Below are 25,585 nucleotides of genomic sequence, written 5' to 3' on the forward strand. Positions count from 1 at the left end.
GGTAGGGATGAATGGAGAGCTGGGGATGGTCAGCACGTTGTCTCACCGCGTGAATACAGGCATGCTGGTTTTGCAGTGCAGAGAAGCAGTGGACTTCCCATCATTCCTGTCCACGCTAGAAGGACTTCTCTGTTTCTGCACGGTGTTCTGAGAGCAATTGCTGGTTTGGGGGTTGTGGCCTTTGATGCCAAATAATTCAACTTGTAGGTTTTGCTTAATTTGGCGCATGATGTTTACCCTGAGGTTCAGTAATGTGAACTGGAGTGTTTATTGTCACACAGACTAAGAACTAGTCTTTGGTTTGCCCGTGGGAGGCCTCTTCTAACTAACTCATATGGCTCTGACCTACCCATTCAGATAGTTTCAAACTTAAAAGACTAAGGCAGGCAACTCCTAAGGCTGGGAAAGAAAATTACTATTCTTCAACTCAGCAGGACTTAAAATAGCAATTAAAAGAACTAACATGATGGTGATAAAAGTATGGGTGGTGTACTTTTATTGTTTAAAGTACCCTTTAAAGTTTAACCCTTTCCCTCCATGTTCTTGTCATAAAATCTTGACCTCCGCTCCCAGGACAAAAATGTTCTAGGAGCAGAGTTTACTAGTGTGATGCATTACAGTCTCCTCCTCATCTCAGTCATGGATGCCACAGCAGCGTAGAGTTAAAACCTCAATGAGAAAGGGACACTCAGGTACTTGCTGCAGTCATTCCTGCACTGCAGACCCCACGCGTCCATTCTCCTTTACTAACAACGCTCACACAGGTCCAAGGCTGTATCCCTCATTCAGGCAAAAACTCCTCCTTCACTAAGAGATTTGGCTGAACAAGGAGGTCAGAATCAAGGTCAAACCTTACATACAGATGGAGGCAGAGAAAGAAACTGTTTAACTGCTGAGACTAAATGTAATTATTTTCTGTAAAATAACTAAATAAGTAGCAACTCAAGCAGTTTTAGCTCATTTTTCTTTTGTACTGATTGTGACTGATTTTGTTCTGGTGTGAGAAGGAGTTAAATGCACAGTTTCTCTACAGCAGGGCAGTGAAGAGTCTGACAGCCCCATCCTCTTCTCTGCTCCCTGAATTTCAACTCCAAACACCACCAGACTTTTCAGAAAAGTATAATAATTTCAGGAAATGACTTACCTATGTCTCCTATCCTGAACTAATTATATTTTTTTAGAAGGAAGAACCAAAAAGATGCTCAAGATTTTAAAGTTTCTCTGTATGAATAACTACTATGTGTATGTGATGAAAATAAAAGCAAGTCTTTGAAATCAGAACCATAGTGTGGACTGTTTCATACATTTTCACCTCTCAAACCCTGCTTTTCAAGGGTATTATTATTATCAAATGCAGTGCAGCCATGTTTGGCAATTGCCCTCTCAAGAACAGCGGAACAAATAAGAAACCTTTGCCTTGCAATTTAGAGATACTGGATGTAGTTAGTTTCTGTATTGTGGTAATACTCTGGCTTCTAGTGGTAAACATTTGACATGACATAATATTTTCAGCCACTTCCTTGACAAAAGAATTAAAGATTGAATAATATACTGAACTAGGAAACAATTTAATGCCAGTGTTAATTCTGGTTCATTTTTTTTCTAATACTTTGGTATTCAGGAATGGTATAAAATGTTAGCTATGCTTACTTTAGTGCTTTGATTACAACTGTTTCGCTAACAATTCAAATCCATTTACAAACACAGCACTGAGGAAAAACCTTGTTTTTCCTCCAGACATCGTTCACAAATACTTTTTAGACAAAGCTGTAACCTTTATTCAACGAGAGATTGAATAGCATGGAAATAGGAAGGTACTCTGATTTAAAAAAAAAAAAAAAGTGAAGGGCTTTTCATGTTTTATCTTGGCCATTTGTTATCTTACAATTTTGGTTAGGATAGTAGACATAAATGAAATGTCTAACATTTCCAACAGTGTTCCGAAGTTTCACCACCACCAGGATATTTCTTCCAATCCATAAAAATTAAGTCAGGTTTTATGGAGGGAAATCTGAAACTCATTCTATATTGACATCAGATTTTTATAAAATTATTTACATCTTTTTTTTAGTCAAGGACAGATCCATTGGCACAAACTGCACAACCACAGTGTATTCTATTGTTTTAATAACTAACAGTATATATATATATTTTTTTTTAGGCTGTCAGGATGTCCATTTTGTTATCTATAGTGTGCTCCTGTTTCATGTGCTACTGTCTTATGAGTGCTGCCATACATTGAGGTTGGCCATTTGTATAAATGCTACAGCTCTTTTGTTATCCATAGCACCCTGTGATTCCTCACTTGTCTTAGTAGAAGTCCTACAAATCAGGACTGGCCACCTGTGAGCATACCTTTAACAAGTTGCAAATTCAGTTTCCTATGTTCAGAGATGAACTTCCCAGGACTCAAAATCATATGCAGAAAACCAATCACCTCCCTCTTCCCCACCTGTTTTTATCAGAAATAAGAGATTGTCAAAGATGTCGCAAATAATGACACTAAGATGTCCATTAAGGAACTTTTGTTATGCTGATGATGCAAATTTTTTATTATCCTGCACACAGTCTGAATTAAAATTTGCCTGGGTCTCCCTGTATTAAGAATCTGTGAAGCCAGATATTAATTCATTATCAATTATAAAAAGATAGCTTGCATTCCTACAGAATGGAGAAACAGAGGTAAGATACTTGTTATTGTTTAACTCATCTATGAATGCGAAAGTGTGCAGGAGATAGCAAGAGACTGAAGGTAAATTTAAATACAAAAAAAGTAAAAGATGGTACAGAGAAAATACATATATACAATCTTTTGTATAAATAATTCTAAAGTTTCAGTCACGCTTATCTGTTTATTTAAATAGCATTACAGGACCACAGATTTTGGGGAGAAACATGCTATTCCAGAAAGCTGTCAGTTCTGGTGTTTTGAAGGAGACAGAGGTTTTGGTCACAGCATCCATGCTAATGGTGTGCCAGCTGTGCCAAGAAGGTGTCGCTCTGCTGCAAGTACTTGAAGCATATTATATGAAATATAAAACAAGCTTAACATCCAAGCATGCACATGGCAAAATATTAAACTGAAAGATTAAGTAGCATGCTAATTGCAAGTGCATTTCTTAGACTATCTGATTTTGTTCATTATTTGCTTTAACAGTGAAAGAAAAGATGTCCAGGGTGAAAAGGGAGCTGCTTTGTTTCTTTCAGAGCAGAACAGATGCGCATCAGATCGCAGTCCCTTGTGTAAGCAATACATTTCAGTTCTGCAGCATTGCCAAGATAACATTAACAAAATCAGCTGAGTTTCAGATTTGTTTTCTTGAACATTTAAGTCACTTGACTTAAAGTGTCTGTGGAACAGTCTGTGGTTTGCAGTGAAGTGTGTTTCTGAGACAGAAAAGAGTATCTACAGTGTTAAGCCAGTTACAAGTGGGCAGTACACTAAAATACCTGCTTTTGGATTACTGTTTTGCTAGTATTCTGTAATAGAAAGCAATCCAGCAGTGTCATTAAAAAATATCCTCTGGACCCCTTCTTGGGTAATAATTACACAACGAATGGTAACAAGGACTTTACTCTGAGCTTTAGCAGGCATAGTTAATCAGTGCAGCTCCATTGACTTCAGTGTATTTATGGCAATATCAGTAAATGATCTTACTTGCAACATCTCCCTTCAGAGAAAAAACACACTGCAGAATAACTCGTGTTACGCTTGCTATGCTTCATACCATACTTGAACATTTGGAAGTATTAGTTTGGAAGACAGATGAATGGTACTGGCATTGGAGTAGACTAACACACTTAAAACAAAAACTGCTTTAAAATGAGATTTTCTAGCTATAAAATAAAGTGGATGCTGCACCGTTGGTGAAAGCAACTCCCAGCTAGAGTGGGACAGGAGAGATAGAAAGAGATGAGCCAGTGGGTGGAAATATACAGGATGTTTCAAGTCAAAGGGTGAACCGAGTCTGCAGATAATTACAAACACATGAGCAGCAAGTTTTAGTTGGGCATAGAAATGGCTAAGAAGGCAACCGAGAATGAAGTAATCTCATCCCCACTCCTGGAGCAAGAGTGTGGTCGTGCCACAGAATTCTAACCTCCCCGAATCTGGAAATTCTTAGGAAAGCTGCAAGAAAGGAGCATGTATATAGGACTGTTAGGACAGAGTCTAACTGCAGGATAGCATCAGACAGGCAAGACAGGAAACTACCATGTGCTACTGCAAGGGGTAAGTTTGTTTTCTTAAGTGTTTAAGTTCCAAAAGCAGATCACATTGTCACTGCATGTAGGATATCTATTGTGAGTCAGCTATCTCCAGTGAGGTCTCCTGTACCATGTCAATTTACACCAGAAAAGAGGACTGCAGGTGCAGTGATATAACAGAAAACCCCTGCTCTGGATTGGAGTGGGTCAAGAGGAAGTTAATGTGTGTAACTCAAATGACTGCTGATTTATTGATGGCTCATGTATATGGTATTTTTTAAATTATTAAGACCTCCCTACAGGTTTTTTAAAAATTATTATTTCTGCCCTAGAAACACAAGGACAACTCTTAACTACAAAGGGTTTGAGAAGTGCATTTTTTGAGAAGTGCATACCCGCCCACACAGTGGAATTTTGGATAGAATTCCTCCTTTTTTGCCTTTTCCAAATTACATCACAAGACTGCTCTGGTCCTCCCTTGTTTTCTTTTTTTAGGTACTTTCCTTCTGAGTACCATTTTATGCATAGTGATGCTCAGAGAACTCTGATTTAGGGCCCAATGAGCAAGAAAACCTTGTTTTTTCTTAATTGCAAGGTACATCTGCTTTTAGCCCCCAAATTTGGGTTGTCTACTCATGGAAGAGCAACCACAGCATTTGACTTGGGTGTGCAGTCACTTAGTCTGCTTGAATAATTCCAAAGACTGAATAACCAAACTATACTTGTTTTGAACAAACATGAGCCATCTGCAGGCTCATGTTTATTTACACACACTACTGATCAGACCACTTAAAAAATAAGTTCACAATTTACATGCAGAGAAGTCGTATATCAGAGGGCAGACTTCTCCAGCTAAATACTTCAGAAACTTTTGAGCTAATGTAGCTTCAATTCTCTGCCTTGTTCCACTCACCAGGTAAGTTTCCTGAGCATTGCCAATACAGACTAGCCTACCATCAAAAAGAAGATAGTTGATTCATATTAAATTTGAGTAATGTTATGTCTGCTTTTCTTCAGTAGAAAGAAAAATGACAATGTAATAATGGAACTTGTCAGGCTTACTTATATAAAATACACTGCTCATATTGGTATAAGGCAGCCATACCAGCAGCAAATACAAATCTTAAAGGCTGTTTTTAAAAATAGTAATATATTTCCCCAGGAACTGTGAAAAGATGAGTTCTTCAAATTTTCAGTGATCTCCAGATAAATTCATTTTCCATAATTCACTTTTTATTCCCACTCTCACACAGCCTAAAAAATGTGGTTATTTTCCTCAGGTGATTTAATATCTAATGTATTCCTACAGCCATCTAGCAATGATAAATTCATTCAGGTTAAAATAAGAAATGAAAAATACAGTCTTTCATATTTTGTTTCCTGCATGTGCATAACGTATGGTTAAGTTTGCTTGTTTAAATCTCAGCCTGATAAGCCTTGGAGACAATGGTTCTATTTAAAAGTTGTAAAGGAAATAATTGACACCAAATAGTTTCCTGTAATAGAAAAGAGATTTCTCCCCAAACGCATCCAGCTAAGGGTTTGGGCCAGCATCTGATCCAATAGTACATGCTAAACCCCCTTACCTGAAACTTCATTTTAAACTGTCATACAAACCAGGTAAGTTAGTGATAGACTTGGTCACACTGCATTTGGGTGCATTCCCCTGAATTTTTTTTTCCCCCCAAACAGGAGATTAATAGAGGGTGCTAGATACCCTCTATTAATTTTCTTTCACCTTGTTTTTTTCTTCCTTTTTCTTCCTAATAGTTACATGAAAGATGACCAGCTTCTGCCTGTCTATGAGGCTTCCAAGTCAAGAATCTCTGTGGGTTTTTAAATTATGACTTCCTCAAACCCTTAAAGTACTAGCATTTTCCAGATTGCCTAGCAAATACTATTTGATGGACAAGCCTCACAGAATTACAGGTATGTCTAGATTAGGCCTCAATTTTACCAGTTCACCCCTGGCTAAATACAGTCCTGTCACACAGAAGGATGTGCCCATTCAGTCTTGCAGGGAGAGCTGTCAAAGTCATGACAGTTCACACCTTGCTTTTACTGACTGCAGACCCTTTGTCACTGGACCACTGCTGTCTACCACATGGGTATGGTGCTCTGGCTCTCCAAAATCCTTGGTGCTGGCTCTCTAGAGGACTATTTACTATTGATGGTCTGTAGAAAGGGCAGAGAGTGTCCCTACTAAGGAAGAACAATCTCTGAACACTTAAATGAAAAGTTAACAGCTGGGGAGAGATGAAGGAAAAAGTAGGGCATCCTCTGGCAGAAAAACAAAATACCAGATAGTCAGAAAAAACGAGTCATTACAGAAATGGACTATCTCTATGCAAGTCTATAGATGGAGGAGGGTCAGCTTTTCCTTAACAAGACACAAAAATTCAATAACAAGAAAATGTACTGCTGCTCCGTTCCCAAGCCCAGAAATAGTCTGCTGTTCTTGAAGTTGTCAAGGTACTTCTCTATGGAATTTTGGTACATGAGGGTTGGAAAGTATGTTGTAGAAAAACATATGCCAATATTTTTCTCTGTAAATAATGGCAGTTTCCCAATTCTGACCTCAGGTAGACCTCCTATGATATGTATCACAGGGGACTAAGTGTTATTTGTAGTGTGCAATAGTATAATCCAAGTAATAAGAGCACTCCGTTAATGATGACCTCTATACATTTTTTTTTTCTTCAGCTTTAACTGGTAATGTGGTTATGATTTGCTGTCATGGCATGCTGTACAATTTGAATATACCCCTTCGACGTATTTTGCATTCATGGTAAGTGTGCCTCCCCTAGGGCACTATTATTTTCTATTTCCATTCCATGCAATGGAATAAATTACACAGAGATGTGGACAACACAATCAAATCCTACCACAAGAAATGGAAAAATTACATGTTTTCTGCTTAAGTGGGAATTAAACACTTTAAAAAGCTTCTTTGAGGACTATCATTTTAGAATGAGATTATTCTTTGCACCAGTGGTAACAAAAGACAGATAATGTCTCACTAGTGGCTCTGTTTTCCCATCACTCAAATGTCATGGCACAGATTGTGCTGTCCAGATACATAGCAGACACTTGAATTAGTAGACTTTCCCATTCCCTGACTCTATGTCTATCGTGGATGTGCCTGCCTCCAGAGCTGCTGCAAATGTGGCAGACAAGCACTGTGCCTCGAGCCTTGTTATCTGTCTGACAGCTCCCTGACATGCTCCTCAACTTGTCGCACCAACCCATGCTCTGACCCCAGTGACACAGCTCTGCTTTTGTGTCACAGGCTTTGCACCCAGCCCTCCCATGCACATCTCCCTCCATAGGCCCCCAGAACACAACCAGATCAGCCCCAGCAACTCAAATTCCAGCTAAGCGCTCTGACCTTTGCAATGCATATCCAGTTTGTTAGCTATGTATCTAGCCCCAGCAGCTCTTGCTTTCAATCAGCAATATTTATGTGGGGAGGAAAGCAGGGAGAAGGAGCAGCTAAGGCCTGAATTCTCCTTACCTCTTCAGGGTGTATGTGCTGTCTCGGATGCATGATACAGGAACACTTGGTTTTGCTGGTGTACAACCTCTGTCTCTGTTCACTGATGATATTGTGCCATGGACTGCTGTGGTTCACTGTGGAAAGAGGATGTATAAAGTGCTTGCGAATTCAATGATGCTATGTAAAAGAAACGTACCACCACATGCTGTTGCACCGGTCCACTCTGTATTGCTATTTCTTCTATTAATGGATTCAGCCATCGTTGTGTGGTTAATGATGATGACTGACTGTAATTGACATAATAAGATGCATTCTGTGAGTGCAAAGTAGTTGGATTGTAATTAGTCATGTGATAAGTATACATGGTACATTTTATGCTTGAGTTCTTAAAAACACAAGCTGCCAAACAACGAGAATGAGGTACAGTTTCTTTGATTTTTACGTGGCACGGGTAAATTAGTTAAAGTAGTGTCAAGCCAAAGAGTTGCAACCTCAGAACAATGGAAGTTACTCAAAAGATCAGAACATTCTTACACTCTGACTGCACTTGTATACGCTAAATTCTGTTGCAAGTGTAGCCTGAAATGCTCCTTGTGTGCAATGCCCTGTAATTCCTAAACATGCTGAGTAAATATTTTATTTAAAAGCATAAACTAGTGGTTCTACCATAAGGAAGTATTTTACAAAGAAGCCCTTTGAAATTTAAATAAGATAGTCTTCTACCTAACAACCTCCACAGTTGCAGGGAGAAAAGGGCATGTTTTAAATTCAAAATAGTACAGGACATACTATGAAAGGTAGTGAAGTGAAAATAGATGAATAACTATTGCAATGTGTTTCTTGCAATGCAAGAAAACCTTCCAGAGACTAAGCAAGAGTCTGATTCCTTCTGGACTACCAGCTCTTCTGTAGGAAGAGCGTGGGACTGGAAGTCAAAACTTCCAGTACTTTGCACCAAGTTCAATGCGTAACCCTGAATATATCAGGTCATGCCTCAGTTTTTCCTTCTTTGAAATGTGAATAATATTACCTTTCCATATGTGTTGTGAGATTTAGCATATCAGTATAGCAACCTGCTTTGAAATCTTCAAGAGGCAGGAGTTACAGATGTCAGAATATTATCAGGCATAGAATGACACATGAAAATACATAATTGGGATTATAAAGCTAGAATTGAAAATTAAGTACTTCATTAACACTTCACCAAATTGTCAAGTGTTCCCTTTATAGGGATTAAACAATGACCTGGCTTTTAGAAGCGAGAAACTTTTCCAAGGGCGTGTTTCTATTGCAAACTGTTTTCTGTCTCTGCTTGTTCTGAAAGTAATTTACGGCCAGGGGATACTAAAGAAATTTCTCTTTGGGGCTAATGACTGTTATAAATTCTGTTCAGGTTTCCAATTGTGGAAATATATAGTACAACAGCAACGTAAAAAAGACTGTCCAACATACTGCTTCATCTGCTTCATAGTACAAAAGTTCCAGTTAACAAAGCAGTAAAACATTATTAGGAGAAGCAATGCGACACAGCTAAATAGAAGTAGGAAAGAAGTGTCCAAAAACTGTTATATAATTATATTAATCAATATAATTCTTTTAATCACCAAAGTAAATGTGAAACTTCTACAGATGTTCACATGCAATTCTCACAGAAGTCAGCTAGAGTGGCTGGCATATATATTACTGAAGATAAAATTTACCAGAATAGAGGGATGCCGCTTACTCTGTGTGAGGAGTTCCCTTCTTCAAAAGGAAGTGTCTGTCTTTTTTCTTTAAAGACACTTGATTTAAAAATCCATGAGAGCAAAACTAATTGGTAATGAATTACAAAAAAAGTAATATTACCATGAAAGTGTAGTGATAGTAAGCAATTAAGACAGCAAGGTAAAGTCCTGAAAAAATGCCTGCACAAATACACGTGCATGTACAGTTATTCCAGTAAAATTAAAAGTAACCTACTTCAGTAGGCATAACTGTGTGAAAAGGTTGTAACTTCTGGGGCGGAACTCAGTCCCTTTAGTTTGACAAAATGTTTTGTTTGATTAGGTAAAAAACTATAATCAGATATGGCAGCACATAGCTTTTTAAAAGTTCAGTTTTGTACAACTTAAAAAAAAATTAAAATAATCCTTAATCTTACATAAGAACAGAGAGGCATTTCTTAGGAACAAAGCAGCTTTTTGGTCTAATTAATTCACAGCTTTTTATGGCAAATGTGAGTAGAAATGTAAATTACAGTAGTTTATGGAGTAAGTAAAGGAAATAATAATTGTCCCCTGTAGAGTCAGATTACAGTCACTGTAACATCAATGTAAATCTGGAGTAATTCCGCAGATTTCAATGTAATTACTCTGGATTTACTCTGGTGGAACTCTTGTAGAGAATGATACCCTTAAGAGATTTACAGACACATAGAAGTGATTTTGGCGAGTATGGAAATAAATTCTAGCACCATTAAAGGGAGTAGAGTATTTCTAAGGCATTAGATGTATTTTCTTATTTTGGTTTTGTTTTGACTCTTCGATAGTTCTTTTAGGAGTTTTTACAGGGATTCTACTTCTTCAATTCTGTGATTCTCTCACTCTGTTTCCCTGGAGTCTATCTTCAGCCTTTTTTTTGCTGGTTGTTTCAAAGCATTTAATGATCTGACAGACACGTTTGCATCAGTGTCTCTTATCATTATCTCTTCATCCATGGATATTTTAATCTTTACCGAGGTATTTCATCACCTGTAATGTCAGCCATCTCTTTATGTATGCTTTGCTGCTACCAAAAATGCAATGACCCAGGTTTTGTGCCTGAAAAGATGGCACTGGGAATATAAAAAGCATAGAGAAAATACTAAGCACAATTTCCAGGACCAGACAGTTTGTTACACTGTTGCTAGAACCAGTGTCCCCAAGTGAATGTTATCAATGACAGAAACTGCAAAAAATTGTCTTAGATGTCAACAAAGAGAATCAATGGTAAAAAAGTTCTGCAAAAAAGTTGGGTTATATTAACTCGGTTTGTATTTATTTTACTGTTTTTGCTACCTTCTAATGAAAAGTACTGCAATTAATATATTCAGTTCCCATCCCTTCCAGTTAGGTTTAAGATCATGCATCTGAATATGCACATATTCATTAGTCAAAAATAGCAAAACTGTGCAATCCTTAAGGATTAGTATAAAAAACTTAGTTTCCAGTCATTTCTATCACCTTAGAAAAGTGAGATTTGATTAAGCAGAAAAATTTATGTGAGTAGCCTTAGGAATTTCAACAGCTCTGTAAGAGTAATAAAACAGTGCACAAGCTGTAAATGCTGGATCTACATGTTAGAGTGTTTGCCTGCAGATATTCGCTTATTGAAACTGTCATTGTGCAACTTGCATTGCATGACATTAAAAACAGAAATAAAGGATGACGCCCAAATTATAGAATTTACCAATAGATAAGCAGAATTTCTTGTTGACATGTGAGTACTGAAGATGACTGCAGAATATAAAGCTGGCATTTGTACAAGTCAGAGCCTTCTCCATTTAAGGGAACTATGAAGCTCTTAACCGTGTTCAGCAAAAGTCATACTAGCACTTGTACACAGGATGATGTTAAGTTGTGTTGCAGTAGTAGAGCAACAAATTCATTGAAGATAAACACAATGCTTTTAGATGTCAGAAAGCTACAACAAAGGAATATTCAAAATCTGAATTGTCTGCCTAGCCTTTAAAATTTGGTCAGCTGAGAGTCATCAATTATGGAATTATAGAAACACTACAATTTTGGAAAAAATTCTCCTTTCTCCATGCCCATGCCCCCGCCTCCTATGCCCCCCGCGCAACTTGTCTAGACTTTGGTCTGTCCCTCCACACAATCTAGCTACTGTTGATGTGAGAGCCTTTTCTTCAAAACAGGCTGTAGTCTGGGACAGTCTTTGTGTATTTCTCAGCCTCAGTGACCCTTCATCTCATTTCAAATCTCAAATAAAAACAACTCCTTTTCTGCTACTCTCCCTATACTTTTTAATGTCTCTTTTCCGCTGCTCTGATTTAATTCTTGACTGTAATACTCCCAAACAAAACCTTCATTAAGATAGACTCCAAAGTTAAATGCAGAAAGGACCTGTTTGAACAAGTAGTTTCTGTCTGGGCAAGATTGTTCTCTACTCTATATTTACTACTATTTGAACCAGTCTGGTTTTAGGTATCTAAGGCTAATTAGCTTCTGTAAATTAGATTTTCTTGATTATCCTCAAGAGCTGTAAGTCTTAGTGTAGGAAATATTTTCCTACTAAAATATCTAATTTTTTTCTTTTTTACATGGTACATATATAACTGTACTCCCAAATACGTTTCAGGCCTCTTTTCTGCAACTGTACCAATATAGGGCCAACAAGCACACTTTAAACCTTCACTGGCATTAGCCTACCAGATGGATTTCATTGCAGATGGGGACCAAAAATACTTACTTCCTCTCACTGGCATTCAGCCTCATCAAATGTTTGTAGGCAGTGTTCTCTCTGTCCCTTGATTGTCATTTAGCCAAATAACATAAAATGCCTAATAGTTCTAAAGGGATTTGTGAATCAAGCTGCCAAACTTCAGACACCACTTATTGTGTACTTTTTGAAAATAAGGTCTGTGTTTGGGCACCAAAACTGGGAGACACCCAAAATTAATTGTCGCTTTTGAAAATCCCTGACAGTCACTGTACTAAGTCTTAATCTTTCTCAGAGATTAAATCTTTGTGGTAGCTATTTCTCTTTCCTGCTTCTTTCTAAGCAACTCATGTCATTTCCTTAGGATTTTTTAGATAATATAAGGACAACACCTAATACCCTAATACAGTCTAACTCAAAAAGAAGGTGCTTTGCGAGCCAAGAACTTGTGTGTGAATTGCCCTAAGATGCAGTTATGTTGGGCTTTTTTCTTTTTTCTTTTCTTTTTAATGGTTTTCCTTAGTCGCAAAGTGTCACAAAGACTAAGTCAGACTTAGTCTTCCTCTAAACTGACCTTTACATGTACACTGCAGTGTGCCACACAATTTTTGACTCCTCAGTTACCCATAAGCATGAGATTAAGGGAGGGTTCTAGTTTATGTACAGGTTTTGTCCTAATACACAGTCAAGGTGTAGCCAGACATGCATTGCAAACCAGGAACTTGGAGGTGCTCTTGAATCCCTCAGTTTAGACATAGATAGAGGCACACCTGTTTATTAAGGAAGTTTCAACAAGAACAGTAGATAATGTAATTTGGCTTTTTTTTTTTCCTAGGCAAAGCTGCACTACACTAAGCAAAAGCTATGAGTAAATGACGCAAAATTTTGATGGTGGAGTAATTGGAGTATATTTATTTGCCAGACACTCTCTGCAGAGGAAAATTTAAAGTTTGTAAGTCTGGTTAGCATGGAAACATCCTCTGAACAGCTAAGGAAAAACTCAAGCTCAGAATCTATTAAGTTAAGTACTGGCATGTCAGTCTCTGCAGTAAATGTATGTTGCATTCACAACAAATGGCAGAAGTACCACGCTGACAAAAGCCATTTCATTTTTCCACAGTGGAGGCAGTCTAAGGCATCAGTCTTTGTGCACAACATGTTATGTCTTTCTTTTAGTCAGTGATGTAAGAAGTTTCTAAAGTTATGACAATGTTTTCCATGTATTTGCATCCCTGTAAAATGCACAGTAGGTGAAGATGGAAATTATATTTTTCATTGATCCTAAGCTCCAAGTTTCCTTGTTGAAGATGTTTAATTTAAAAAAAAAAAATCAAATAGTCTAATGAGATAATTGTTAAGGCATTCACATACGTTTACAAGGCTAAGGAAAATGCTGTCCCAAACAGATGCTCATTAGTAGAATGAAGAACAAGGAGCTAAATCTGCTTTAGAGGAAAGTAAATTACAAAATAATTTGCAGTTTTTTAAGAGAGGTGACTTTTTGGGGAGGAGACTTCTATATTCAGAAGCATATTCTAGTACAAGAAGAATTGCCTTATTATGTAGGTTGGGTTTTAACACATCTGTAAGTCCCATTTTACTCATTCTGTTTACTTGAATTAATAATGTATCCTTGCAAAAAAGCATATTCCTACAAAGAGTTCTTTCTGTGCCCCATCTTCAAATACAGTAAAAAAGACAGAATATATAATAACATGGGTTATAGCAACTATAAATTGACCTGAGGCATGGAAGCAGAGTTTTAGGATAAAATCTACTACAGATCATCAACATCCATAAAAAAAATTATTTAAGTAAGACACTAACCTGGAGAAAGAGGAGGTGGGCGTTTGCCATGGAATGTATAAATGTACAGAGAGCAAAATGAGCTCTTGTTGGATGTGGATACCAATATATTCAGTTCACCTTAAAACATAAGTAGATAGTTATCAACTTAAGGAACTTGTATTACAAGAAAATAATATTTAAATTACGTAAATAACAACATCTCAGATTACTGTAGCCTCTTAAAACGTTAATTAGTTCTACTACTTATCTTTATTTTTGTTATGACTTACACAAAGTCACTGACACTACTACTTATGGCAGACTCACTTTCATGTTGAGTCCTTAATACTTTAGTTAGTACAAAGGAATTGGTATTTAGTTATGAAACAGTTACAGCCAAACATTTTTTATTTATTCTAAAGCAACTGTTTCCACAAAAATGTATGGTTGGTTTGTTTGTTTGTTTTAAATAGAAATTATTCCTCTAGACTATCATTCTGAAAAAGTTCATTTTCACATAGCCTGAATTTGGGGCCACATCTGTGGTGACAGTATTCTTTGCAACTAAAAGTACTTTTCCTACCCTGTGACTATTTCCTTTTACAGTCTGCCTCCACAAAGGAGGGAGCTCGTGCAGAAACTCCAGAGGAACCCACCAGAGAAGTTCCAAGTCCATGGCTGAAGTGGCCAGTGGGTCCCCACAGTGGTCTCACATTCGAAGTGGAGAAAGAAGCCTTATTTTTAAAAAACTTTTTACCTAGCCAAGTAGACCTTTTCCTCACCACAATTTGTCTGACAGGCTAAAACCAATCGGCCATATTTGAAAACCTTGCCATTAAGGCTTTTGTTTGTATAAGTTTGCTTTGTGCAACATTTTTTTCTCCCTCTCCCCCCCCTCCCCCCCTCGAACAATGTAGCAACGGTTTGGCTACTGATGGGAAATGAAACGTTTGTTCATGGATGGCTCCCCTCCTGGCTTCCCCATCCCTTCAGTGCTCTCAGGGACGGGTGACTGTACGAAAGGACACAGGATTCCTTTAATAGAGAACCAAGACTGCCAATTTAAGCGCCAAGGACTGGGAGCAGCCAGAAGTAAGATCATCCCCGAAAAAAGCTGCCTTTGGGGCCCAGAACACGTTGCCGTTATCAGCGCAGTAGTTTACCGCCAAGAAAGTCAGTTCCCAAGTTGCCTTCGAGCTCCGGCCGGACGCTGAGAGCGGGAAGCGGCCGGGGTCGGGGCCGCGGCCGGGCTGGGCCGGGTCGGGCGCTGAGGGAGAGGGCGGGGCCGGGCCTGTGTCAGCAGCTTCCCCGGGGCCTCGCGGGCGTGAGGGAGGGAGCGGCTGTCGGGGGCGGAGGGTGGCTGCGTGGCCGCCTCCCCGCACTGGTGGCTGCCGTGAGGGGGCAGCGGCCGGCGGAGCGGCGTGGAGCGGAGCGGGCAGCGGGAAGGCCGGGCCGGCGGGGCCGGGCGGCCGCGGTAGGTACCCGCGCCCGCTAGCTGGGTCGGAGGGGCGGCTGCTGGTGGCGGGCCGGCCGTGCACAGGAGGAGGGAAGGAAGGAAGGAGGGAGCCACGGGGCGGGGAGCGCCGCCGCTCCCGCCCTCTCCGCGCCGTGCGGGAGAGAGGCGCCGGGGCTGGCGACCGGCGCGGGAGGAGATGCTAGTCCGCTCTGACTCCCTCCCCACGCTCCCTTACAGGCTCCGACCACAACCTTACGCGAACGCTGCTGCGGGGGAGGGCAAAGCTCTGGGCTCCTAGGCTCCATCACCGTCCTGCATGCGCGAAGGGCGTCTCTAGACCGGCCGGTAGGTCCGCGGCTCCCCCGGCCGATTGTCCCTGCGCGTGGTGCGTGGCCGTTGGGGCGGGGGAGCTGCGGGGAGGGAGTCTCGCAGACGGACGACCGTTGGTGGCCGTTTAATCGCGTGGCCCCTCTGTCGCGGGGCGGCTTCGCTCCTCGCAGCGTGGCGAGAGTGTCGATGGCGCGAGGTGAGCGGCAGCTTCCGCGGCGAGGGAGCAGACTGTGGAGGGGAGGGAGGGCGGCGGGCCGCCGCGGGTTTCAGGCCCCGCGGAGGTGTGCGGGCAGGGTGAAGTACCGGGCCCGCGCCTGTACGGTGCTAGCGCAGGGTGGCAGCCCTGGCAGCGTAGCGCCGCGGAGTGTGGGAGGAGGGAAAGAAAGGCCGCACAAAGCGCGGCGGGTGGTGTTGGTTCTCCCCCTGGACTTCCTGCCCGGGTCGCCTTTGGGGTTGAACTGGGCTTTCGGGAACAGGAGTACACGCGTGGAGGTTTGCGTCTGCCGGCGGCAAAGAGCTCGGTTTTGCTTATGCGAACCAGACAAAGCAACCCCCTGAACTTCTTAACAGAGGGAAACTTTTTGCCTTATTAACGTTTTTGGAGGAACAGAAATGAAGTAGAAATCTGTTGGCCAGTGATGAGAAATAGCGTGGGTTTCATTGGCTTTTTATCTCCTAGCAATCGACACCTCCGCAGACCGCAGGATAATCTCTCTTGTATTCTAGATTGTGTCATTCTCTTTAAATTGCAAGTTTAAGACAACAAAGGCAGTGACTTAATAGGGAACAGCCAGGAGCTGCTCTGTACCCCTCGTGTTTATTGGGGAAACATTTGGGAACCGGTTTGGTTTTGTAGGTGGGATCAGAAGTAAATGTAGGACATGAAAACTGAAAGGTTGGTTGCAGGTAATCTGTGTCTAGCCATCTTATTAAGGTGTGAGTTTTGGAGAAGGGAATGTGAAAGTCTTTGCATGTGGAACTAGCTGGGGCAGTAATCGTGATCAGTTCATGAAGCCTTTTCAGTGGGAAGAGGACATGTTTTACAAAACTGTACAGTGAAACTGGGTCAGAATACACAGACTTTCTCCTGTGGGCTGAACCTCATGTGAGAAAGCTGTCATTGAATACATATATTCCTAGGTGTCTTGACTCCCAGGTCTTTCGTTTGGGCTCAGGGTAGTGAAGTGATGACATTCAATACCTAAAGTAACTATTCCAGAGCAGGACTGCTTTCTGTGTTCAAATTATGCATTGGGCCTCTGACTGATACTCTGCCTGTGCAAGTCTGTCTTTGGATGACTAGAAATATGTTTTAAAGACATTTCTGCAAGAGTTAGAATCAACAAGGATACAGATACAAGTAGGAAAACAACTTAGTTTGGTTCTTGAGCAAGAAATACTGATGAGGAAAGAATAAATCTAGTCTTAGAATCTTTGGTAGTGCAGTTACAACAGAATTTGCTACCACTCCTAGTGCTATCAGACGTACCTATCTGTTCAGCTTTCACGTTTGGCAGATGAATTTCATCTGGAGTGTCTTTTTTATCTGCCAACAAGCACGTCTTTCCATAAACAGTTTTTAAATGTAAGTGGTAACATAAGGAAATAAAAGAATGACAGCAAGACATAGAAAAACCTACAGTCTAACTTTTTAAGGTGTTTTATTACTCGTTTTTAACGTAACAGTCCTGTCTGATGACTGGAAAAGCACATAGTGTATATTCCTCCCATAATGGGACTTTTTTTTTTCTTTTGCTATTGCATGATAAAGAAATTGAACCTTCTATAGATGAGGGGGTTTGTATTGATTTTTTTTTTTGCTATTCAGAGTGTGATATTTTGTTTTAAGTTAAAGGGGCAGTAAAAGTAAATACTTTTGAATATACCAGATGTACAATGAGACAGGCTGTATCACAGGGTGCATTATAACAGCTTAATTAAAAAAGAATCTCTTCATTCTGAGATTGTTGTTGAGTGGAGTTGGCGGCTATGGAAGCCACAGACTCGAGGACACTTGAGTGGATGGAAAAGCATGCATGAAACAAGGAAGTATCTGTGGGAGAAGGATGGGCTGAATGTTAAGGGATAAGTGAGTGCACAGCACATATTTTCACCAGGATAACAAAGTCTATGGAGAGGATGGGATCCAGTAGTCTATTCACAGCTTCACAGGCCTTTGAAAGTAAAAATGGGCTGTCATATGGATGAGTGGTAAATAACCACTGTAACTGGTCATCTTGAGCCTGTGATAACTTGTGCATAGCATTGTCATTTTGGATGCCTCAAAGGGAAGTAGTGAAGAAGCCTAGGAAAGGGAGGAGATTGCATTCCTGCAGGTGGGAAGTTACCAAGGCACAAATGTGGCGTTTGCCTGTTCCAGTGGGAAGGAAGGTGTTGTGTTTCTTTGCTTTTTTTCCTTTATGGTGGGATTTTTTCAGCCATGTCGTTCTTATAAATATAGAGTAAGTATCACAGTGAAGGACTACAAGTTAAAATGCAGTCTTTTATCTGTTTACTTTTTAAAGAGCACAGCAAAGCAAATATTTTTCACTTTTACATGCAGAACAGAAATTATTTGGCACATAGCTATTTTCCTCCCAACCAAATGCAGGTATGGACAATAATAATTAGCAGTTGTATAGTACAATAAATCTTCAAAGTGCTTTAAAATCTTAATCAGCAAACCTTAATAGCACGCTATTCCCGCAAGAGAGGTAAGTAATTAGACAGATAAAATGAGACTGGGCAGACTCTTAAATGGATTTTGTTGTTCAAGTGCTAGTCAGGACACTAGGACAAAGCTCCTCTTTATCACTGAAGTCTCTGAATACTGCTGTACATTAAATGGCTTCAAATATTTATATGTTGAAATACATGACAATATGGCCCAGAGGGCCTGGTTAATATAGGCATCCTCTTGTTCGAAGTCCTTTGCAGTTAAGGAGACCTTACACTCAAGAATCTCTCTAGTGGTTGTTCCAGAGAACCTGTCAAGACTTACTAACTTGAACAAGAGTAAGGTCAACTCTTTAAGCGGAATGATTTTCTTTGGAAGAGCTTTCCAGTTTACTCACATGACAAGCCTAGAACCTTTAGTCCATTGATGATATTGGTAAAACTCAAAGTGATTTCACCAGGCGTCTGTTAAACCTAAGAAGGTGTAAGTATTGATCTGGCATTTTGGACATTTGAAAGGGAATGTTGGTTAGCAGGGCAATGCTCTGTCAGTCACCTTTTTTTTTTTTCTCTGCTTACAGGAAAACTGGCTGGAATTTTACTGTTTTAAAATGAGCTAGTCAGTGAGACAGAGACTGAAAAGCAAGTCTTGGGTAGTGTGTCATGGTGCAGAAAATACATGTAAGCAGTTGCCCTAAGCTGTTGCTTACCATGGGACAAGTGTGGATAGAAAGCTATGAATACCAGAGTAAGTTAATGTTGTATGTCGCCAGTTAACTATTAATGAAATCTGTGCATCTGTAAAGAAGGGTGGAACTTCTCAAAGAAGTGTTTCCCAGCCCCACCTCCTCCTGAAGTGTAGAGAAGGAAGCTGGCATTTACAGATGGGAAGGGCAGAATAAAACTCTTTGGTGCTGTTTTTATTTTGTTCGGGCTTCTCTTTCTCCTATGCCAGTTAAATACCTGGTAAGCAACTAGACATATTCTTTGTGCATCGTTATCTATTAAAATGCTTTCATAAAAGGCAATTAATTGAGTAGGCTGCCTTGGGACAATGATATGCCTTGTGAATTTGAAATCCAATTGCCAGGATAGAGATCTGCTCCAGTTAGCTTGTGAAACTCTGTAGGAAGAATAACAGAGGGGAGAAGTCTTTGTTCTCAGAGTTTCATCTGTTGTTCTTTATCTTTTATGTGTAAATTTAATATGCCACAGAAATGTCCGTAAGTAATATGTCAAGAATTAAAGGAGACCGAGTATTAAAACTGCTGATTTTTGATTGCTGGTATTTATAGGGAATACTGTAGTTTTGCAGGACATTGAGTGTTATTAAGGATTTGTAGATGATAGGGTAGTGTCAGATTTAGGACTAGGTGTTGTGTCAGCTCATTATTCCCACTTCAAACAGTCTGTTGTTAAATTAGATGAGATGGGATGCTTGGAAAAGAGAGGGGAGCTTTATCTCCCATTTACTTCTCCCAGCTAGAAGTAAAGCAGAGGGAGAAGAATTGTCTGACCTAAAAATGATGAAAATTTAAGTGCACAAGTTTGGAATTGAACACAAACCTCTTCATGAACTAATCCGATGCTGTTGAAAAATGCATCACTTTTTTTGGTAGACTCTGAGGTTTGGCAGACTCTGAAATTTCTGTGTGCCTCTACTTTGTCAGAGGAAGGACGTGGTTTTCTGGGGTGTTCTCCCAACTCTGGATAAATAATTCTTTTATTTGTTTTTTGAAAATTGTTTTAGTAAAGAACATTTGTCTGTATCCGTGGGAGAGATACAGGAGGGAGCGTCCTATACACCTTGCTGAAATTTTTGGAAGTGAATCTGAAAATGGTTTTCATGTGGCGTTGACATCTTCTCTGAGTATTTGTATGTAGTGTAGGTAATTGGTTTCAGGCACCTGTGCAGAGAGGTACCTCAGAAGTGGCATATATGAAGTTTGTTTTATTTAGAAAAAAAAATCTTGAGCTGAAGGGCTACTTGGGTGACTTTTCTTGAATAATGCTGTTGCATGTGATTTATATTTGTACTGTAGGCTTGAAATTGATGCTGAATTTAATAGGAAACATTCCTGTTTAACTCTCTCAAGTAAGAGAACTTAAACAGAGGCTCTTTCCCATCAGACCTTTCCCCGAAATCCAGTTTTGTTTGTTGCTCTATAATTTGTTGAGGAGTGAAAGCTGTTAGATCATACAAATTCATCATGTTTTGAAGGTAGAATGTGCTTTTCATCATAATGTATGCTAGATTCTTACTGGGTAAATCAGTGGAAATACCCCGTTCTCCTGTTTTTCATATCTAATATCACAACAGCTGTAAAAGTTGTTTTGACTACATCTATATACGTATGTAGGTGCAGCTGATGTTCTCTAGCAGCCAGATGACAGTAGCCTTCCTAGTAGGTTCCAGGATGTCCTTGTATGTTGGAATCTTACCACCACTGCGGTGTGCTGTATAAAACTAATGATACTAGTTCATTGCGATAGCATAATTATGCCAATGTATTAGAAATTGTCGCGTTCTCTGTTGACTTCAATGCTATTTCAGAATCAACATTGAAAGGCATAAAGAGTTGTTAATGTGAATAATATTTACAGTGTAAAGTTGCATGCTTGGAGATGTTTCTCTGAGTATCATGTTCATTCTGTAGTCTGTCTTTATTTTCATTCATGTAATAGCTAGGGTTGTACTCAGGTAGTGGGCAGGCCCTCAAAACCAGTTACAGAAAAAACGCGAGGAACTGAGTACAAAGGCTTTCTAAGTTATTACTGAGTACAGATGGAACATGGCTTATCTCATTATCTCAAGGGTTATAGACACTCTCATTTGCAGCTCCCTGTTTGTGCAGGGGCATTGGTTCCTAGTGATTAATTTTATGTTTCAGATGAGGATTTTTCCCTTTTTAATATTAATTTCTTTAGCATCTCAATAGTGTGTGTAGATTGACTATGTATTTTCAGGTTTTTGTATAGACATGAGTGGCTACAAGGAGGGCATAAAAAAACCCAATAAACCTGTGACACTGGTGGTTCCAGGGGTTTCTTAGGGTCACCAGGGAAAGGTAGTGGGAGTTGACTCGTAAAGCTGTGTCTGCTGCGCAGCAGGTATTCAGAGACCGTATAGGACATTGCTGTTGAAATATTAACTACAAAATTTCAAACTTGTAAGCAACCTTATTTGGTGTTAAATGTGTTCCATCTTTCCTGATGGGGCTGTTGACTTTTCTTGCTAACCGCTTCTATATTTTGTAATTTTAAAAGATTAAATGGACTAAAGAGGGGGCTAAATTAGAGTTTGAAACTTAAACTGTTAGAAATAGTTGAGCTTCCTAGCAGAGTCATGCCTGATTTAAACGATGAAAGATTTGGATGCATATTGCTTTAAGTAATAGAGGTGTGAAAAAAAGTATTTAGATTTTTATCCATGTCATATGTAGATAGTTAAACTTTATATAAATTTGCTACTTAGTTTGCTCATCAGAGTATCAGTACTGTAAAAAATCTTGCTGATTCTTCTTCTCATCACAATTCATCAAGTGCAACAGTATATTATTACTGATTTTACCCTTTTCTCTCTTAGCATAACTTAGTGTTTCAGCAAAGAGAAAAGTTAGAGAAGGGAAAGGGAGCAGATGTTTTGCCTTTTAGTATCTTTACTGCAAAATCAGTAAGTGGAAAATCCCTTCCTAGTGCTTAGGGTTATGGTCATTGAAATAATAGCTCGCTTTTCCCATGTCAATGCAAAGCTGTATTTGCCTTCAATGAATTAACTTGGGAGGTTGAATCCCAGGCAAGCAAACGGTCGATACAGTGATACAAGTGCTACTTTTATTCTTTACTTGTTAATGTTGGTGAGTAACAGCATGCATGTTACTTTGAGAGACATCTCTCTAGTATACAGCACTGACTGGACAATTGTGTGGTTACGTTTATGTAGAGTTATCCCTCCAGCAGCCTAATTAAAGACTATACGTAACTTCCTTAAACAGTATATTTCAACAGGTCATAAATACTGTTTTCTCCTTCAGAGGTTTTGTTATGGTATTTCTTTCAAGGCCTTAGTATGTTTTAACTATTTTTCAATGATTGAGGTGCATTTTTTGTTTGTTTGTTCTTCTGAAGCCAGTTTGCTTTCATCTTCTGTAAGTCTCAAAATTGGACTTCTTCACATTAATTTGACTTATAGTAAATGAGGGAATACTGCCTGTATGCATGTATTAATCAGAGATTTATTTGCCAATAGGCTCTCTCTGCACTTTTCAGTAAAGGATTTATCATTTCAGATAGGTTTTTAGGAGGAAAGAGATTCTGTCCAGCCTTCATAGACTCTGTCTTTTAGAGTTCTTGTATATCTTCAGTCATCTTTTCTCTGTTCTTAGACCAGTGCCCTGCACTTGAAGGAATTTCCTCTTAACCGTTTGAAGGAGAGCTTCAGAAATGCTTGCAGAGAAAGTCAGCTTATTGATTAGTGTTAGAAATCTGTAGAAGGAGTAGCAGCAAAAAATGATAACACATCTAATGAATCTACTGAAATACTAAAAAAATTGTTGCAATCTAGGGAAAATTAAGATTTTAAGGATATTTTTCCGTAAAAGTAACTTTGATATTTGTGCATGCTGGTGTTTAGCATCTGAACTGATACACCCTGAAGAGCAATGAGAATCTCCCTGCTAACTTCACTGGAAATTTGAGGATGCAAGTGGAATACAAACACTGTTGACGTCCTTATTGATGTGTAACATTACAATAGACAATGCAGTATATATCTGTAGGTCTGTAAATTAAGAAAAAGTGTTCTCTCTCAGGAATAGCAGTTGTGAAATGTTAAATGGCTTGTATCTGAAAAAGGAAGAAATTATTTAACAAGTGAGCTAGAATTTACCTTTATAGCACCTGGAAGACTTTTATCTAGAAGGCCTAGCTTGTGAAAACAGTGTTAGAAAAACAGTATTTTTTGGCAGTGCACATAGTTTAAAAAAGGAAGGTGAGGAAAAGAAGGAGGTGGGGGGAGGGAAGGAAAAAAAAGAGTGGTTTCATTCAAGGTGTGCCTTTGGTTCCCTCTAGTCCACGTTTATGTGCCTTACCAGAATGCCTTGCTTATCTCATGTGCTGGTGGTGGAGGCTTCTGTGAGCTGAGGTTTCTCCCTGATAAAAGTTGGGATGAGTTTTCAGACCTTCGAACTTGCAAGTGCTTTTGGGTCTCCCAGCTTAGTGGTCATGTTTAAGGCCTTCAAGGGTTAATAATTATCTGATGTGTAGTGTGGGGTTTTTGTTTGTTTGTTTTCTTGGGGTTTTTGTAGGTTTTTTTAAAACTGTTGGTCCTCATTCCTTTTTATTTGTAAGGTTATTCAAACTCCAAAAAATCAGAAATTTGCCTGGGAAGTCCGCTGTAATGGTCCATTTAATAAGACTTGCAAGAAATAGACACTGTAAGTTTTTGAGGAAACCCTGAAACATTAGACTTATGTTTCCTGAAAGAGGCTTCTTCTGATGCTATTTATCTGGCAAATGTACATGTTACAAGCTAATTCCCAAGAACCTTAAATTTTGAACAGCTTAATTTTTCAGTGTGCCCTGTCATTGCAGTCCCTTGAATGACCTTAATAAAGAATTTAAAGATTATCTGATTATAAAGATTTGCTAGTTGGCAGTGATGAAAGTTTGTTTCATCAGCTATATAGACTGATTTATTGAGTGGCTTTGCAGTTAGGTTATCACATGTGTGGAACAGCCAGATCAGCCTGGAGCTTTAAGAACATGGGCTAATGTGTAGAACTGAATTACTGAAATAGCTTTGCAAAGCTCCTTTATGTCAAATTAAAATGTGTGTGCTCACGATGATTGTTACAAGACTCTGGTGTTTCAGAAGATTGTGAGACATTGTAAAAATTAACTGTTTGGGGTTTTTTCCTCCTTTGTTTTCTGTAGTTTTTGATACTATTGTATCACATTAGCACTAGCGTTTGCTTTAATCTATTGGCAAACAGTTCCAGCAAGAACAGTTTTCTCCCTTTTTCCTTGCTCCCTGGTACAGTTCTATCATCTGTGAATTTGAGAAATATGGTATGTAAAGGAAGAAAACCTTAAGCCTACTTTTTGTTGTTTTGTCACAAAATACTAAGGAAAACCCTAAAAAGGTTTTTATTATAATTTTGTAATTTTATTTCCATGCATTGTCTTCAGAATAGAAAATATTTTGTATGCTGGAAGATTATTTGGATTTGTCAGTTACTGTGGTGGTAGTGCACACAGCAAAGGTTGGTGGAAGAAAACGTTTTCTGTTATTTTCAGTAGCTGCAAACATTTTCTCCTGAGTGGCTGGTAAAAGTCAGCTGATTATGAGGCATTATGGGATCCTTCAAGACCCTTAGCATGTTCTTCTCTAGTAAAATTTGAGAAGATAGGTTACTGTCTTCGAAGCAAACAAGAAAAATACTCTTTGTGAACTGCTTAATTACAAAATGTCATGTGGAGTAAAGTGTAAATGTGTTCAGAAAGGGATTAGAGAAATTAACTGAACAGAGACCGTTAATGACTGTTAGATTTGACTGTGCAGCTCTAACCTTTACCTCAAGAACTCAATAAACTAGTGATTGCCAGGGAAGGGTGATGGGAGAGGTAGTCTGATCCAGTATAGTGCTTCTTGTATTGAACATTGCTTAGGCTTCTAAATACCGACAGAAAGAGGAAGCTCCTCCAAACTGAAAACTTCTTTAACCTTTTTTAAAAAAAAGCTTAATAAAAAATCTGTGATCTCGTTTTGGTTTAAACCCAGTCAGCAACTAAGCACCACACAGCCGCTCGCTCACCTTCCCCCTGCCCTGGTGGGATGGGGGAGAGAATCAGAAAAAAAAAACCCAACCCAAAACAAAACCCGTGGGTTGAGATAAAGACAGTTTAATAGGACAGGAGAGGAAGAGAAAATAATTATTATAATAATAATAATAATGATAAAAGAATGTACAAAACAAGTGATGCACAATGCATTTGCTCACCACCCACTGACTGATGCCCAGCCTGTCCCCGAGCAGCGATCACTGCTCCCCAGCCAACCCCCCCCCAGTTTATATACTGAGCATGATGTCATACAGTATGGAATAGCCCTTTGGCCAGTTTGGGTCAGCTGTCCTGGCTGTGTCTCCTCCCAGCTTTTTGTGTGCCTGGCAGAGCATGGGAATCTGAAAAGTCCTTGACTAGTATAAGCACTGCTT

At 39.4% G+C, this 25,585-nt stretch overlaps 1 protein-coding gene and 2 long non-coding RNA genes across 15 annotated transcripts in view; 2 read left to right on the forward strand and 1 right to left on the reverse strand.

Annotated features, from left to right (window-relative positions):
- Nucleotides 1–15,461, reverse strand: part of LOC142409395 (uncharacterized) — a 41,249-nt gene extending 25,788 nt beyond the window's left edge. For 3 of the 8 annotated variants that reach the window (XR_012775599.1, XR_012775605.1, XR_012775603.1), the window contains exons 1-3: nucleotides 15,097–15,459; nucleotides 13,946–14,044; nucleotides 7,721–7,836 (exon numbers count right to left, since the gene is read on the reverse strand). This is a non-coding gene — a long non-coding RNA (uncharacterized LOC142409395). Of the gene's footprint in view, nucleotides 1–7,720; nucleotides 7,837–13,945; nucleotides 14,045–15,096 lie in introns of all 8 variants that reach the window. The other 5 variants (XR_012775604.1, XR_012775602.1, XR_012775598.1 and 2 more) reach the window with 4 other exon arrangements.
- On the forward strand, nucleotides 5,914–15,110 carry LOC142409398 (uncharacterized). Its single transcript, XR_012775612.1, has 3 exons — nucleotides 5,914–6,135; nucleotides 6,910–6,994; nucleotides 14,824–15,110. It is a non-coding gene; the product is annotated as an uncharacterized LOC142409398 (long non-coding RNA).
- The window catches only part of PTPN13 (protein tyrosine phosphatase non-receptor type 13), a 129,882-nt gene continuing 119,553 nt past the window's right edge, over nucleotides 15,257–25,585 (forward strand). For 4 of the 6 annotated variants that reach the window (XM_075500856.1, XM_075500857.1, XM_075500858.1 and 1 more), the window contains exon 1: nucleotides 15,498–15,707. The gene's annotated coding sequence lies outside the window, so the exon portion shown is untranslated. Of the gene's footprint in view, nucleotides 15,381–15,497; nucleotides 15,708–25,585 lie in introns of those variants that run through there. The other 2 variants (XM_075500853.1, XM_075500854.1) reach the window with 2 other exon arrangements.

This window comes from Mycteria americana, chromosome 4 (genome assembly GCF_035582795.1).
Source record: "Mycteria americana isolate JAX WOST 10 ecotype Jacksonville Zoo and Gardens chromosome 4, USCA_MyAme_1.0, whole genome shotgun sequence".
Classification (NCBI taxonomy): Eukaryota; Metazoa; Chordata; class Aves; order Ciconiiformes; family Ciconiidae; genus Mycteria; species Mycteria americana.